Source organism: Lepidochelys kempii, chromosome 11, assembly GCF_965140265.1.
Source record: "Lepidochelys kempii isolate rLepKem1 chromosome 11, rLepKem1.hap2, whole genome shotgun sequence".
NCBI classification, from domain to species: domain Eukaryota; kingdom Metazoa; phylum Chordata; order Testudines; family Cheloniidae; genus Lepidochelys; species Lepidochelys kempii.
In genome coordinates, this window is record NC_133266.1 from 50,833,773 (window position 1) to 50,849,484 (window position 15,712).

Sequence of the window (15,712 nt, forward strand, 5' to 3'; positions counted from 1 at the left end):
CACCTGTGCAACTGGGACTGTTGTCCATGGGATTTCACAGGTGTGACTGATTGGATGATAATGCTCAAGAAGGAATAGAATCCAGTTCTTACCTCCTAAGTTGTACTGGGTTTGCAGTGCTAATAGAAGTAATTAGTAATAGAAATGTCTGTTTATCATAAAAGTAAGTACAGTAACTCCTCACCTAATGTCATCCTGGGTATCATTGTTTCATTGTTTCGTTGTTACGTTGCTGATCAGTTAGAGAACATGCTCGTTTAAAGTTGCGCAATGCTCCCTTATAACATCGTTTGGCAGCCGCCTGCTTTGTCCACTGCTTGCAGGAAGAGCAGCCCATTGGAGCTAGCTGGTGGGGGCTTGGAACCAGGGTGGCCAGAAGCCCCCCTATCAGCTCCCCTAAATTCCCTGTGCAGCAGCCGCCCAGCAGGCTGTCAATTGCCGGGCAGTTCAGCTGTCCTTCCCCCCAGTGCCGTGTGCTGCTCCTATTCTCTGCCTTGGAGATGCTCCTGGGAGCTTCCTGCTTGCTGTGCAGGGGGCAGGAGGAAATAAGAGTGCTAATGTCAGGGTGTCCCCCTTCCCCCTGGTCCTTTACCCCATCTCCACGGAGCAGGGGGGGACACGACAGGGCTCAGCATGGAGGGAGCTTGCTGGCAGCAGCTGCTGTCTCAACTTGCTGATCTACTTAAAAAGGCGGTGTACTTAGAGTGGGGTCAGCGTACTTAAGGGGGCAATGTGCGTCTCTCTCTCTCACACACACATACACACACACACACACACATACACACACGAGTGTGAGGCTACATTAACAACAATGTCTTAACCCTTGAGGGCTCAGCTGAGTGCTAGTCCATCATTTTGCAGTAAGGCAGGGGTCAGCAACATAATGGCACGCGAGCCAATTTTTAATGGCATGCTGCTGCCTGATGGGTCCCAGCTGCCGGCCCCGCTCAGCCTGCTGCTGAACCCAGGCCGGGTACCCGGCAGGCAGCAGCGTGCCATTCAAAATCCTGGCCGCCCCGGCCCACTCTTCTGTGCCCCTCTCATGTGGGCAGGGTGAAGAAGCTTGGTCCTGCCAGCTGCTGCTGCAGGACAGGTAAGTTTCCCCCCTCCCTCGCCTCTTCCCACAGCGTGCTGGGTTCCTGCCCCTCCTCCTCTTCCTCCCTGCCGCCTATCAGCTGATGGCCCTTGCCAGGGAGGGGGAGAGGCAGAGCCGCAGTGCACTCACTGCTGTGGGCAGGAGGCGGAGACGAGGTGGGGACAGGGCCTTGGGGAAGGGGGGTGGAATCAGGGCATATCCCCTCCAGCCCCCTGCCATGAGCTGCTCTGGGCAGGGGACTGGGACCACCTCCATGACCTTAGCCACACTCCTAGCCCTCTTTCCTGACCCCTGCACACCCCTCACACAGCCCCAGCCCTCTGCCCTGATCCCAGCACCCCCCGACAACCCCAGCCTTGACTCCAGCACCCCCCACACATACACAGCCCCCCAAGCCCTGACTTCTGCACCCCCTCACACTCTGCCAGCCCTCTGCCCTGACCCCTGCACCCCCCTCACACACCTCCAGCCCTCTGCCCTGACCTCTGCACCCCACCACGACCCCAGCCTTGACTCCAGCACCCCCCATACTCCATGCCCTGACTCCTGCACCCCCCTCACATGCCCCCAGCCCTCTGCCCTGACTCCGACACCCCCCCACATACCCAGCCCCCCCAACACCCCATGGCCTGACTCTTACACCCCCCACATTCTCACCCCCACCCTGAGCACCAAATGGGAGCTCCTGCACCCCCCCATTCCTACCTGCACCCCTCACACCAAGTGGGAGCTGCCCAGGTAAGCACTCCACACCCAAACCTCCTGCCCCAACCCTGAGCCCCCTCCCTCATTCTAGCTCCAGGCCAGACCCTACACCCCACCCCCCAGCCCTGTGCTCAGTGCACTCCCACCCTCAGCTCAGTGCAGAGAGAGAGGAAGAGAATGGGCTAGAACCAGGGAGAAGGTAGGTACCCACTCTGTGTGGGCAGGGCTGGGATCCCAGACCGGCAGCGGGCTGAGCAGGGCCGGCAGCCAGGACCCTGGATGGCAGGAGCCAGCGGACGGAACCTCAGACCGGCAGCGGGTTGAGTGGCAGCGGGCTGAGCCGCTCAGCCCACTGCCAGTCTGGGGTCCCGGCAGCCGGCCCCACTCAGCCCGCTGCCGGTCTGGAGTTCTGGCTGCCGGCCCCTTGCCAGCCAGGGTCCCGGCCACAGGCCTCGCTCAGCCTGCTGCTGGCCTCGGTGAACGGAACCGCAGGCTGGCAGCGGGCTGAGCGGGCTGGTGGCGTAAGATCAACATTTTAATTTAATTTTAAATGAAGCTTCTTAAACAATTTAGAAACCTTGTTTACTTTACATACAACAATAGTTTAGTTATATAATATATAGACTTATAGAGAGAGACCTTCTGAAAAACGTTAAAATGTATTACTGGCACGCGAAACCTAAATTAGAGTGAATAAATGAAGACTCGGCACACCACTTCTGAAAGGTTGCCGACCCCTGCAGTAAAGCATTCCCTAGGAAATATTCCACCCTCTTCCATCCTCTGACTTCACCTCCTCAACCAAGCTTCACAATCTTCATTGTTCTGTACAGAATTAAATTGTTTGTTTAAAACTTATACTCTGTGTGTGTGTGTGTGTGTGTGTATGTATGTACATATACATTTATGTATGTATATAAAATATAGTCTTTTGTCTGGCTAAAAAAAATTCCCTGGAACCTAACCCCCCCATTTACATTAATTCATATGGGGAAATTGGATTTGCTTAACTTGGTTTTGTTTAAAATAGAATTTTTCAGGAACATAACTACAGTGTTAAGCGAGGAGTTACCATAAATGGAAGTAGGGATCTCTTGAATGAAGAAGTGGCATATTTATACAGAAGAAGGAGGGTATCTTTATAAAGGCTAAGGCTATTGTTGAATTCTGCATTAAATCTCTGCAACAGGAAAGCTTTCAGGAGAAATTTGGTAATAGCATGTCACTAGGGCTGTCAATTAATCTTAGTTAACTCATGTAATTAACCCCAAAAAATTACAATTAAAAAATTAATCACGATTAATCATCGTTTTAATCGCACTGTTAAATAATAGAATACCAATTGAAATTTATTAAATATTTTGGATGTTTTTCTACATTTTCATATATATTGTATTCTGTGTTGTAATTGAAATAAAAAAGTGTACAAAAACAAAACAATGTAAAACTTCAGAGCCTACAAGTCCACTCAGTCCTCCTTGTTAAGCCAATCGCTAACACAAACAAGTTTGTTTACATTTACAGGAGATAATGCTGCCCTCTTCTTAGAATCATAGAAGACCAGGGTTGGAAGAGACCTCAGGAGGTCATCTAGTCCAACCCCTTGCTCAAAGCAGGTCCAACCCCAACTAAATCATCCCAGCCAGGGCTTTGTCAAGTCAGCCCTTTAAAACCTCTAAGCATGGGGATTCTACCACCTCCCTAGGTAACCCATTCCAGTGCTTCACCACCCTCCTAGTGAAATAGTTTTTCCTAATATCCAACCTAGACCTCCCCCACTGCAACTTGAGACCATTGTTCCTTGTTCGGTTGTCTGCCACCACTGAGAACAGCCTAGCTTCATCCTCTTTGGAACCCCCCTTCAAGTAATTGAAGGTGCTATCAAATCCCCCCCTCACTCTTCTCTTTGGCAGACTAAATAAGCCCAGTTCCCTTAGCCTCTCCTTATAAATCATGTGCCCCAACCCCCTAATAATTTTTATTGTCCTTCGCTGGACTCTCTCCAATTTGTTCACATCCTTTCTGCAGAAGGGGGCCCAACATTGGATGCAATACTCAAGATGTGGCCTCACCAGTGCCGAATAGAGGGGAATAATCACTTCCCTTGATCTGCTGGCAATGCTCCTACTTTTTTAGCTGGCATTGCAAGATATTTACATGCCAGATATGATAAACATTTGTTTGCTCCTTTGTGCTTTGGCCACCATTCCAGAGGACATGCTTCCATGCTGATGATGCTCATTAAAAAAAGAATGTGTTAATTAAATTTGTGACTGAACTCCGTGGGGGAGAATTTTATGTTCTCTGCTTTTGTACCTGTATTCTGCCGTATATTTCCTGTTGTGGCAGTCTCGGATGATGACCCAGCACATGTTGTTCATTTTAAGAGCACTTTCACTGCAGGTTTGACAAAACACAAAGAAGGTACCATTGTGAGATTTCTAAAGATAGTTACAGCACTCGATTCAAGATTTAAGAATCTCAAGTGCCTTCCAAAATCTGAGAGGGATGAGGTGTTGAGCATGCTTTCAGAAGTCTTAAAAGAGCAACACTCCGATGCGAAAACTACAGAACCCAAACCACCAAAAAGAAAATCAACCTTCTGCTGGTGACATCTGACTCAAATAATGAAAATGAACATGTCGGTCCACACTGCTTTGGATTGTTATCGAGTAGAACCCGTCATCAGCATGGACGCATGTCTTCTGGAAGGATGGTTGAAGCATGAAGGAACATATGTATCTTTAGCACATCTGGCACGTAAATATCTTGCAACACCAGCTACAACAGTGCCATGTGAATGCCTGTTCTCACTTTCAGGTAACATTATAAACAAAAAGCGGGCAGCATTATTTCCTGCAAATGTAAACAAAGTTGTTTGAGCAACTGGCTGAACAAGAAATAGGACTAGGTGGACTTGCAGGCTCTAAACTTTTACATTGTTTTATTTTTTAATGCAGGTTTTTTTGTACATAATGCTACATTTGTAAGTTCAACTTTCATGATAAAGAGATTGCATTACAGTACTTGTATTAGGTATTGCAAAATAATATTTCTTTTGTTTTTTTACAGTGCAAATACTTGTAATCAAAATAAATATTAAGTGAGCCCTATACACTTCATATTTTGTGTTGTAATTGAAATCAATATATTTGAAAATGTAGAAAACATCCACAAATATTTAAATAATTCTGTTCTTGTTTAACAGTGTGATTAATCACAATTAATTTTTTTAATCACTTTTCAGCCCTACATGGCACAGTTACCCAAGAGTCATGAAGAATGAGCAAAGTTATACAAAATAAAATTACAAACTCAAAGGCAATTTCTGTTAGGTACCAAATCCTATTTGCTTTGCTCACCTGAATGATCTTATGGGAACCATAGAATATTTTGAGATTTCCAGAAAGAGGTACCTAAAACAGCCCTCTAGAAACTTTCAGAAGTAGATTTACATGTGTGAAATTAAGTTACAAGAAACTAAGAACCATGGAAGCATTGACTTGCAGAGCTAAGTAAAAGTTAGGATTTGTTTTACAAAGAAACTAACAGAAAATCATTTAACAGAACAATGAATTGAATAAATCATTTATTGTGCAGTAATCTCTGAAGATCTTAGTTTATTTTTATAGTGCAGTTCTAGAAACTTGAGAATGGAATAAATTGGTTAATTAAATAATTGCCTACATTGCATTTGATTAAACAAGTGTAAATTAAAATGTATGAAGTGCACTAATTTGACAATGTAGAAGTACCTTAAAACCTCTAAAACATTACAACAGGTAAACCAATTAAAATAATAATTAAACGTGCATCAAAGCAACAATATGTGTTTAAGAGGGTTGCAGTATTATTATAAATCAACCAGAAATCTCTGGGATTTTTCATAAATGCTTAGTGAATTCTTTACTAGATTTGTACTGGTCTTGGATTTATTCCTTAATTGATCAATGCTTGTAGGAGCACAGGTTTTTATTCTGCTATGGCTCTTTCCTTTTATTAATGCATCTGCTCTGCATTTCAGCTCTTTAATTAGATTTCTCTTTTGAGTTGGGAATGAAGAACGTTTGGTGACAGCTTATTGTAAATGCTCCATGATCATTAATTTATTTGTTAATCATTACAAAGATGCCTCTTGCTTTCAGGTCCTTTTTTTTTTTTTTTGGCTATTCACATAGATTTTGCATATCTTGAATTAGAGCTGGTTGGGGTGGGATGGAATTTTTACAAAAGAATTCCAAATCTCTCTCCACCCCCATTTTTCACTGAACACTTTTGGTGAAATTGTCTGACTAAATTTTTGGGATATGGCTGCTTTATTTTCATCCATAAATTTCAAAGCATTGCCAAATGTTAATTCTCTAATGTGAAATCTGAAGTGATATTTGAAAGTAAAGCAGAAATCACTATCAAATCAGACCTATTCTTCCATGATGTGAAGATAATGGGATACACAGGGTACGTCTACACTGCCAAAAAAAAAAATGTGTTCTTAAATGGGGTTAAAATAGCGAATACATGGCAAAGTAAGGGACTAGAGTCCTACCTTTTCCAAAATGGACTCTTAAGGTGCCCTATTTTAAGTTTTTGGAGCCAATGAACCATTCATATTACTGTTTAACAGATTAAAAAAAAGATTAATACCTAGACCTGTGCACTAGGGGTGAAATCCTATCCCAGCTGAAGTCAGTGGGAATTTTGCCTTTGATTTCACAGGGGTCAGGTGCCCCAGCATGAACTTACTGTTGCACTGAATGGATTAGGGGCATTAATATAACAAATGGAGATACCTGTGGCATCAAAACAAGTAATAGGCACAAAGTCTGTTTCCCCAAAGGAATGGAAAATCTGAAACTTTGTAGGTGATACATTCAATCTTCAAAAGTGCTTTTAAGCAGTCAAGATCCTTATAAACCATGTAACTACATCCATTTGCATTTTAAACTAGTTTTTTTTACTTGTAATAGAAAACAAATGTTTTTAAATTGTGTTTATATTTGTATATATAGTGTTATAAAACAGAAAGGATTTTAAGGGGTGGGGTGATTGTACATACATACTGCAGCCCTCATTTCTGGGTAGACATAATATTGCTTATCAATTGACTATTCCTGTACACCCATAGCTAGGGCCCTACCAAATTCATGGTCCATTTTGTTTAATTTCATGGTCATAGGATTTTTTAAATCTTAAATTTCATGATTTCAGCTATTTAAATTTGAAACGTCAAGGTTTTGTAATTACAGGGATTCTGACCTAAAAAGGAGTTGTGTGTGTGGTGGGGGGTTGGCAAGGCTATTGCAGGGGTGGAGGGGGTTGCAGTACGGCTGCCCTTACTTCTGCACTGCTTCTGGTGGCGGCCCTGCCTTCAGAGCTGGGCAGCAGGAGCGCAGGGGCTGCTGGCCGGGATCCCAGCTCTGAAGGTAACGCTGCCGCCAGCAGCAGCGCAGAAGTAAGGATGCCATGGTATGGTTTTGCCACCCTTACTTCTACGCTGCTGCCTGCAGAGCTGGGCCCTCAGTCAGCAGTCGCCACTCTCCAGCTACCCAACTCTGAAGGCAGCAGTGCGGAAGTAAGGGTGGCGTGGTATGTTGCCACACTTACTTCTGTGCTGCTGCTGGGAGGGTGCTGCCTCAGAGTTGAGCACCTGGCCAACAGCCACTGCTCTCCAGCCGCCAAGCACTGAAGGCAGGGCAGATGGAACTGGAGTGGGAGTACATGAAGATAGGTTGGGTCCGTTAGTTGTGTAGCTTGCATGCAATGTGGAGATTTAAAAAGGGTTCCCTTAAAAGAAAAAGTATCAAATTATCAATTAGGAAGCATGTATTCTTTGTAAATCCTTGGGAAATTATATGCTTTGAATAGGGTAGTAAGTGTGCAGTATGATGAATGATGTGGATAAATGCCATCAAGTTCCAAGAGGTACCTAGAGGCCCAGGAATGCAAGCCATTCTGTTCTGTTTCCTACAACTCTGCCTACCTGCTGCATCGTTTATGAAACCCCTATTGTTCTTCTTTTGTAATGGAAGTTTCCTGAGAAACTTTAAGGAAAAATCAATCTAAAATTGTCAGTAAGGATGATAAAGCTCAAAGTTCATTCACTAACAATATTGCTATACAGATAACATATCCTTAAAATCAATCCTAATTTACTATGTCTTGTGTTTGTCAACAAAAGTGCAGTGTTGACTATGAAACTTCCACAACTTTTGTGTGTTGTAGAAGAAGTGAGGTCTATGTGGAACAAGTTAGATAATTCCAGTGAGTTGTGTTGTCAGGGTAATACTTGGATTGTAAGCTCTTTGGGGCATGGACTGTCTTATTTTGTTTGCACAGTGCCTAGCACAACAGGGTCCTAGTTGGGGCTCCTAGGTGCTACTATAATACACATAGTTTATAATAATAATAACAGGTTCCCTATTAAGGACCACATTTGCTAACCTGAGGTCTTAAAGTGCCCTCTTTTTATGTAACACTGAACAAACAAACCATGCTGTAAAAAAAAATGTTTTATGTTTGTTTGTGCTAAATTAAAGGGAAATGAGGTAAGGCTTGAAGACACAGGTGGCCATTTAGAGGTGGAAAGCTTGAAGAGGCAATTAGAGGTAGAAAGCACATTCCTTGAAGATTCTATCAGCACTGGGCACACTCCAGCCCAGGAGTGAGCTGGAATTTCCCTATAATTGCAGCTCTGGCTGCTGTGGGCTGTGCTGGGTCTGGGCACCTGAATGTAGATCAGGAAAACTGCATTTTCTATGCTGTCAGTGACATCACTGCCAGGACCATGCAGTGTGGGGGAGTGTGGGCCAGTGTGTGCCTGATTCATATGCAGAGAGGACAACAGGGTCTGGAGTGGAAGGGGGAATAGACTGGGACAACGAATCATCAGGTAGGAAGGAATAGAAACTGGTGTGGGAGGCTGGCAGAGGGAGAGGGAAACTGGGACTGGCTGGGAGCTGGGGTGCAGCATGGGACAGATTGGGCTAGGAGACTCAGACTGGGATTGAGATCCAGTGAGGGAAATGGAGAGGGGGAATTGGGATCCAGTCAGTGTGAGGGATACTAAAGTTGGATTCAGCACTAAGGGGAGACTGTGACTAACTGATCAAGAAGAATAGAACTGAGAATCCATGACGTGGCCGGAAGGGATACAGATGTGATAAGGGGCACGCTTACTACTGGTTGGTCAGAGAGACTGGGAGAACTGGGACTGGGTTGGACAAGGAGCCAAGGGGCCACACCGAGATTGGATGAGGAGCTTGTGGGGACTGGCAATGTCGGTGTGGGGAGTGGAGGCCAGTGTGGGGAAGAGAGAAAAAGATTGGAAGGGACAGGGCATAAGGGGCCACACTGGTAGGGATAGGCAGAAGAGTCCGTGTCCACTGGGGCTCACTGCCCTGCCTCTGCCATGATGTTTCTAGGCGATACTAGTCAACTAACTTAAACCATGCTTTTCACAGGTGCTCACTTGTGTCTTCTTCGTTTTCTAGATATCTGACTTCAGACCTTGGGGTCTGATTTGCAGAAGTGCTGAGCACTCATAACTTAAATGAAGTCAATGGGAGCTGTGCTTTGACAATATAAAGTGCTAAATAATGCTAAGTACTCTGAAAAATCAGATGCTAGGCATCTGAAACAGAGCAGCCAAAATTCGTGGATACTTTTGACCTAAATATTTCTTTGAATGAATTCCCCATCTGTAAAATCAGAATAATACCAATCCCTCACTTCAGAGGGCTGTTATGAAGATAAATTAATTAATACTTATGGAGCACACTCACGGTTAGGTTTTTATCAGTAAATGTTGGCAAACGTTACCATACACACACAAACCGATGAAAAAATATTTTCCTAGATAATAGACATTTACAGATAGGAAAAGTAAGAAAAATGCTGCTTGAGAACTTATTAGAGTTTGTTTCATGATATTTACTTTTTATATTTTGATGTGATATTGGCAATTTGTATTTTACCAGTTTGATAATGCTTTAATTTTTTGAATCTCAATTTCTACTGTCATTTAATAATTATTGTCTGATTCCCCCATAACTTCCCACACCTGTGAACATTTAAATTGATAACAATTGCTTTAAAAACAAACATCAATATTATTCACAGAAATTATAAAAATAAATAAAAATCGAATTCTGTCAAATTTTTCCATAGTGCTGAGCACCATAGAAAAGCCCATTAGGAAGTTAATTATCATCAGAGCAGGGTTTGAATAGTGTGCAGTAAATAAGGCATGGGGCCAATGAGGAGAATGAATATAATATTGAATAGGTGCACTGTCCTTTTGGTACACTGAATGAGACTGTTTCTGTGGAAAAAAGTGTCCTAAAATGTAATTAGACTGTATCATAAAGCATATACCCATGGGAGCCAAATTAAAGTTGCACAGCGAACTTTAATTCTGGCATTTCTTAACTTTTGAGTGCTTGACTTTGTAACCTGAATAATATTTTGAGTGTAGTTTTTGTGTAAGTAATGTAATATACACTGTGTACAGATACATAGACTACTTTCGGATGCATGTGTGTGTTTATGTGTAAATACACACTATGTTTACACTCATGGGAATAGTTGCATTGAGTAGAGTTACTCATAAAGATTAGCAGAATCAGGACCATAAACTGTAAAAGTACATTGTGTCATCTCCTCAAACAGCCATGCTGGAAATGTTAAATGAGTACTGTCTCTTTTTCTGGCCTGTTCATCACAGTGATGACATGATTTGGCTGGTTTCAGAAGGAAGTTAGGGAGCTAGTCAAAATGCTCCTAAAAACACTATTTACACCTTGTCAGAGTGGCAGCAGCATATTTCTTTCAGTCTGGGTGAAGCAACTTTTGTCACTTAGTGGAAAGGGAAGGAGAGGAAATAAAACCTAATGTGTATTTAAAGGAATTCTTGTTTACCTCTGCTGTTGTCAAATCCCTGTGGATTTATTTTATATTTGATTAGCACCACCTCCTCTACCAGAGTGTTGATACATACTAGAAGTATAAGAATTATGTAAGAAAAAATTTCTCACTGAATTAATAAATCTATCTATATATTTGCTTGTAAATTTCTGCTTTTAAATGTTTTTACTACATATCACTGTTGCAGCATTCCCTTTTTAAAACCTGAATAAGTGCCTTATCTCTAAAGGAGATTATGGAGATTAAATTGTGATTAATGGCTTTGTCATTATATTTGACAGTGAACATATTTTTAGTGGAAGATCCCTTTGTGGCATCTCTCTCATGTTTGTTTACAAAATGCTTAGCCATGAGTTAAACAACCCATTGGCCCCATAGGAAGACTTGGAGCTTGATCCTGCAGCCCATACTCATCCCAGTAGTTCTGTTTATTTCAGAGGGGCTGTTCTTGTGAGTAAGAGCTGGTACTTAAATTTATTTTTAAGTAGCATTTTCTATGGGGAATGCAGTTTTTCTGTCAATGAAGCAACATGAGATACGTTGGGTGGAGGAAGGAGGTTGATCCTGGACACAACTCTAAGCCCCATACGTCACTGTGGTGGTGTGTAGAAGTCTCTCAGGAGCTATGAGGGTCTGGGAGAAGAATCCTCTGTCACAGGTGCAACATAGGGCTGATGTAAAGCCCTAGCAAGTCTCAGTGTAAGAGGTACACTGGAGGTAGGAGAGGACATACTCACAGTGCTGAGTGCTATGGGGGATTCTCAGCAGTAGCCCTCAGAGGCTGCTCTAGTTTATGCTGAGGGCTGTTTCATCCACTATTAGCAACTAAGAATCCAGAGAGTACATGGACAGTGCAAACCACACCTTTTCCCTCTTCTGTGACCTGGCCTTTGTCTCCTGTGCTGTCTCTCTGGAGGTGCACCGCAGAATCTAGCCCATCTCTTCTAATAACTAAACTGAAGTGTATATAAAGGGGAATGGAGAGAGATGGACATACTGAAAATGGGGAATGGCTCCCATTTCCCCTGCTTTGAAAGTGCACTTCACCCCATTGCTACAGCCAGCCCTGTTCACACAGTATTTCCCACTTTGAGGTCCATATGGAGGCCAACAACTCTTCCATTGAAGTCAGTGTTGATTTTGCTGTTGATTTCAGTTAGAATGGAATCAGGTCCACAATGTTGTTTTCAGTAGTAACTGGCTGCCCAGTCGTACCCTGCCTTTTTCCTGTGGACATAGTCATGGACTCTGCCCAACTAAGAATGCATTGATGTTCTAACAAGGGGAGAATACGCACATGTGAGGGGTGAGAGAAGGCCATTGTTCCTAGCTGAAATGCAGCCAGGAGAGAAATGTTAAAGGAATGGTATCAGAAATGGTCATGAGCTGATTTGGGCCTTGAATCCATGACCTCCAGAAATAAGTGTGCTGTTGAACAGGCCAGACTCTCTAATTATACCATCTTATCATCTTGAGATATTCCTGGTATTCTATACATAGAAGCTGCACTAAACCATTATTAAGGTTCCAAAATTAAGCACGCAAAAGTTACAAAAACAAAATATTTGACTAGCTACCGATTAAGAGCTTGAGCACCATCCATCCTCAGCACATGGGTCATGTGGAAATAATGGTTTGTGTCATGTTATTAAAGAATGTATCATAATGTATATTTACAAAGCTGATTAATTAAAGTTGGATGGCCAGTCTTAATTCTGGCAATCCTAACTTTTGAGCGTGTGACTTTGCTACCCTAATAATAATGTTTTACCATAACTTTTTTGTATGTAATTGCCAAGGTTTTCAAAAAGCAAAGTGACCCCCATCCAAAATTACATCATGTGGCATTACTGACACCCCCATGATTCATCAGCATGGTTAGAACATTTAGCACTGACCTCTATCACTTTTTGTGTTAGCTCAAGTGACTATGATACTGTTGCTATGTGGACCAGAATTAGATGGGGATGAGAGAAATACAGTTTGGGAGTGGATTTCACAGGTATTTGCATTCAGCAGAGGAATGATGAGACTCTGGAATCTTGGGTCCCATTCCAGTCTCTGGAGGGAGGTGTGCTCTAGTTGGCACAGACTCTGCTGTCCCATTCCTGCCAACTTGTCCCTGTCCCAGTCCTACCTCTTCACTAACTCTGGCTCCTTGCCCTAGTCCTGGCTCTTCAGCCTTCTCATCCCAGTCCAATTCCATACCTGCTAGTCATAGTCTCCCCCCTTGGGGCTTGCTTTCAGAGTCCCAGTCTACTACCCATACCCAATCCCAGTCACTTTTCCCAGCCACTGCAAGTTCCTTTCTCCTAGCTCCTCCATCTGATATGTCTCTCCCTCCCATTCACTGACTCCCTTTCTTAGTCTCCCTTTCCAGGCTTCTCCTCTCAGTCTCCCCCAGTACCTCAGCTGCTTGTCAGATTTGTCTCTCATCCCTTTTCATGCTGATTTCCATTCCCTCCCCCCACTTGTTCCTAGTCCCAGTTTCCATGCCCAACTAGTCCCAGTCTCCATCCCTACGCCCAGCTCTTCCTCTGATTTCAGTGGTATTCCCGTCCCCGAGGCAACTGGCTCTCATTCTCCCCCTCCTTTCCTCCCCAGTAATCAGTCTTATTCTCCTTTCCCAACCTCTGGTATCTCGGTCCTGGTCCCCCTGGCTCCCAGTCCCATTCTCCTAACACTGCTAGACACAGTTTCTCTCACCACCCTCCCTTTAGTCCCAGTCCCACCAGCTCCCAGTTGCAATCTAGCCCTTTTCCTTACCCCAGTCTGGCTTTTGTCCCCTCTGCATTGGAATCGGGCAATTTCTGTCTCCACGGCCAGAGGGCAGGTTCACTAAGAGCACAGGAGAGACAAGCTCCGTGCTTTCTGTTCCTATGTCCTGCCACAACCTGGCCCGGAGCAACTATTACAGGGAAGGTCTGGCTTTTTGCTTTTGTATGTCTGGGCTGGAAGGAGCATGCTCAGCTGCTCTGTGGGGATGGCGTGTGCAGAGTCTGGTCAGCACTGGGAGCTGTGAGAGCCTCAAGTATGCTCACTGAAGATGGAATTGTCAAGGTTCCTCCCCCACTCTGAACTCTAGGGTACAGATGTGGGGACCTGCATGAAAAACCTCCTAAGCTTATCTTTACCAGCTTAGGTCAAAACTTCCCCAAGGTACAAAATATTCCACCCGTTGTCCTTGGACTGGCCGCTACCACCACCAAACTAATGCTGGTTACTGGGGAAGAGCTGTTTGGACGCGTCCTTCCCCCCAAAATACTTCCCAAAACCTTGCACCCCACTTCCTGGACAAGGTTTGGTAAAAAGCCTCACCAAGGCTTTTGCCTAGGTGACTACAGACCCAGACCCTTGGATCTTAAGAACAATGAACAATCCTCCCAACACTTGCACCCCCTCTTTCCTGGGAAATGTTGGATAAAAAGCCTCACCAATTTGCATAGGTGACCACAGCCAAACCCTTGGATCTGAGAACAATGAAAAAGCATTCAGTTTTTTACAAGAAGACTTTTAATAAAAAATAGAAGTAAATAGAAATAAAGAAATCCCCCCTGTAAAATCAGGATGGTAGATATCTTACAGGGTAATTAGATTCAAAAACATAGAGAACCCCTCTAGGCAAAACCTTAAGTTACAAAAAAGATACACAGACAGAAATAGTTATTCTATTCAGCACAATTCTTTTCACAGCCATTTAAAGAAATCATAATCTAACACATACCTAGCTAGATTACTTACTAAAAGTTCTAAGACTCCATTCCTGGTCTATCCCCGGTAAAGACCAGCATATAGACAGACACAGACCCTTTGATTCTCTCCCTCCTCCCAGCTTTTGAAAGTATCTTGTCTCCTCATTGGTCATTTTGGTCAGGTGCCAGCGAGGTTACCTTTAGCTTCTTAACCCTTTACAGGTGAGAGGAGCTTTCCCCTGGCCAGGAGGGATTTCAAAGGGGTTTACCCTTCCCTTTATATTTATGACAGGAATCTTCAGAGACTTTAGCTGCTAATGCTGAGGTCTATTGAGTAGGTACAAACTGATTTCTGGTTTTTATAATTTGGCCAAATTTGGTAAAATTATCATGCATAAGGTACATCTGTGACACAAAGGCCATGTCCATTCCAAATTTCAAATCCCTGCTCCAAAGCATGGGGGCTGCAGTGCTGTTCAAACAAAACGTTGCCAGACTTTAACATGGGCAAAACAACGGTTCCTACCCTCATTCTTGGAAACAGCTGAACCATTTTAATTGAACTTACAGGAGAAAAATATTCAACCTGTGGCAGACTCTTGGCATGTAAAATTTCAGTCCAAAAGTTCAGTTATAGTTTGGTAAAATTATAAGCAACTGAAAACGCTATCTTGTAATGGGAAATGTCTGGCAACATTACAGGGCTGGTAGGGCCATAGTGTGAATGACTTAGAGGGATTGTCCTGTGGACCAACTACTGTACCATTCATGACACAGTTAGCAGTTGCTCAAGTGGAAAAATAATATGAGGACTATATTCTGTCTGTTAGTGCAGTTTAGCAGCTTGAAACAAGACCTGCCAATCAAGTGACCAACCAACTCTCTGCAAATGACCAGCATGTGTTTCAAATTACTTTTTTTATGAAAGAAAGCTTTTCAAAAGCTGCTGAAAAACAAAGGAATAGGGAGCTGCGGCTGGCTTAAAAGATGTAAGTGAGGGGGAAGTTGGTGGGGTCTGTGTCTGGGTATATGCCTACAGAGCTCTCTACTCGCCCAAGCAGTGCTTCCCCGGTGTGCACTGTTGTTAGCAATGTGGTGTCCAGCTGCCTCCCTGCTGCTGGAGCCTTTTCCTGCCACAGGGAAAAGCTCCAGCAGTGAGGGAAGGACTTCAGCAGTGGAGAGGAAGCAGAGAAAAACTCCTGCAGTGGGGAGCTGCCAGAATCTTTCCCTGCTGCAGTGAAAGACTCCAGCAGCAGGGAAAGGCTCTGGCTGGGGAGAGGCCCCAGCAGCTCCCCAC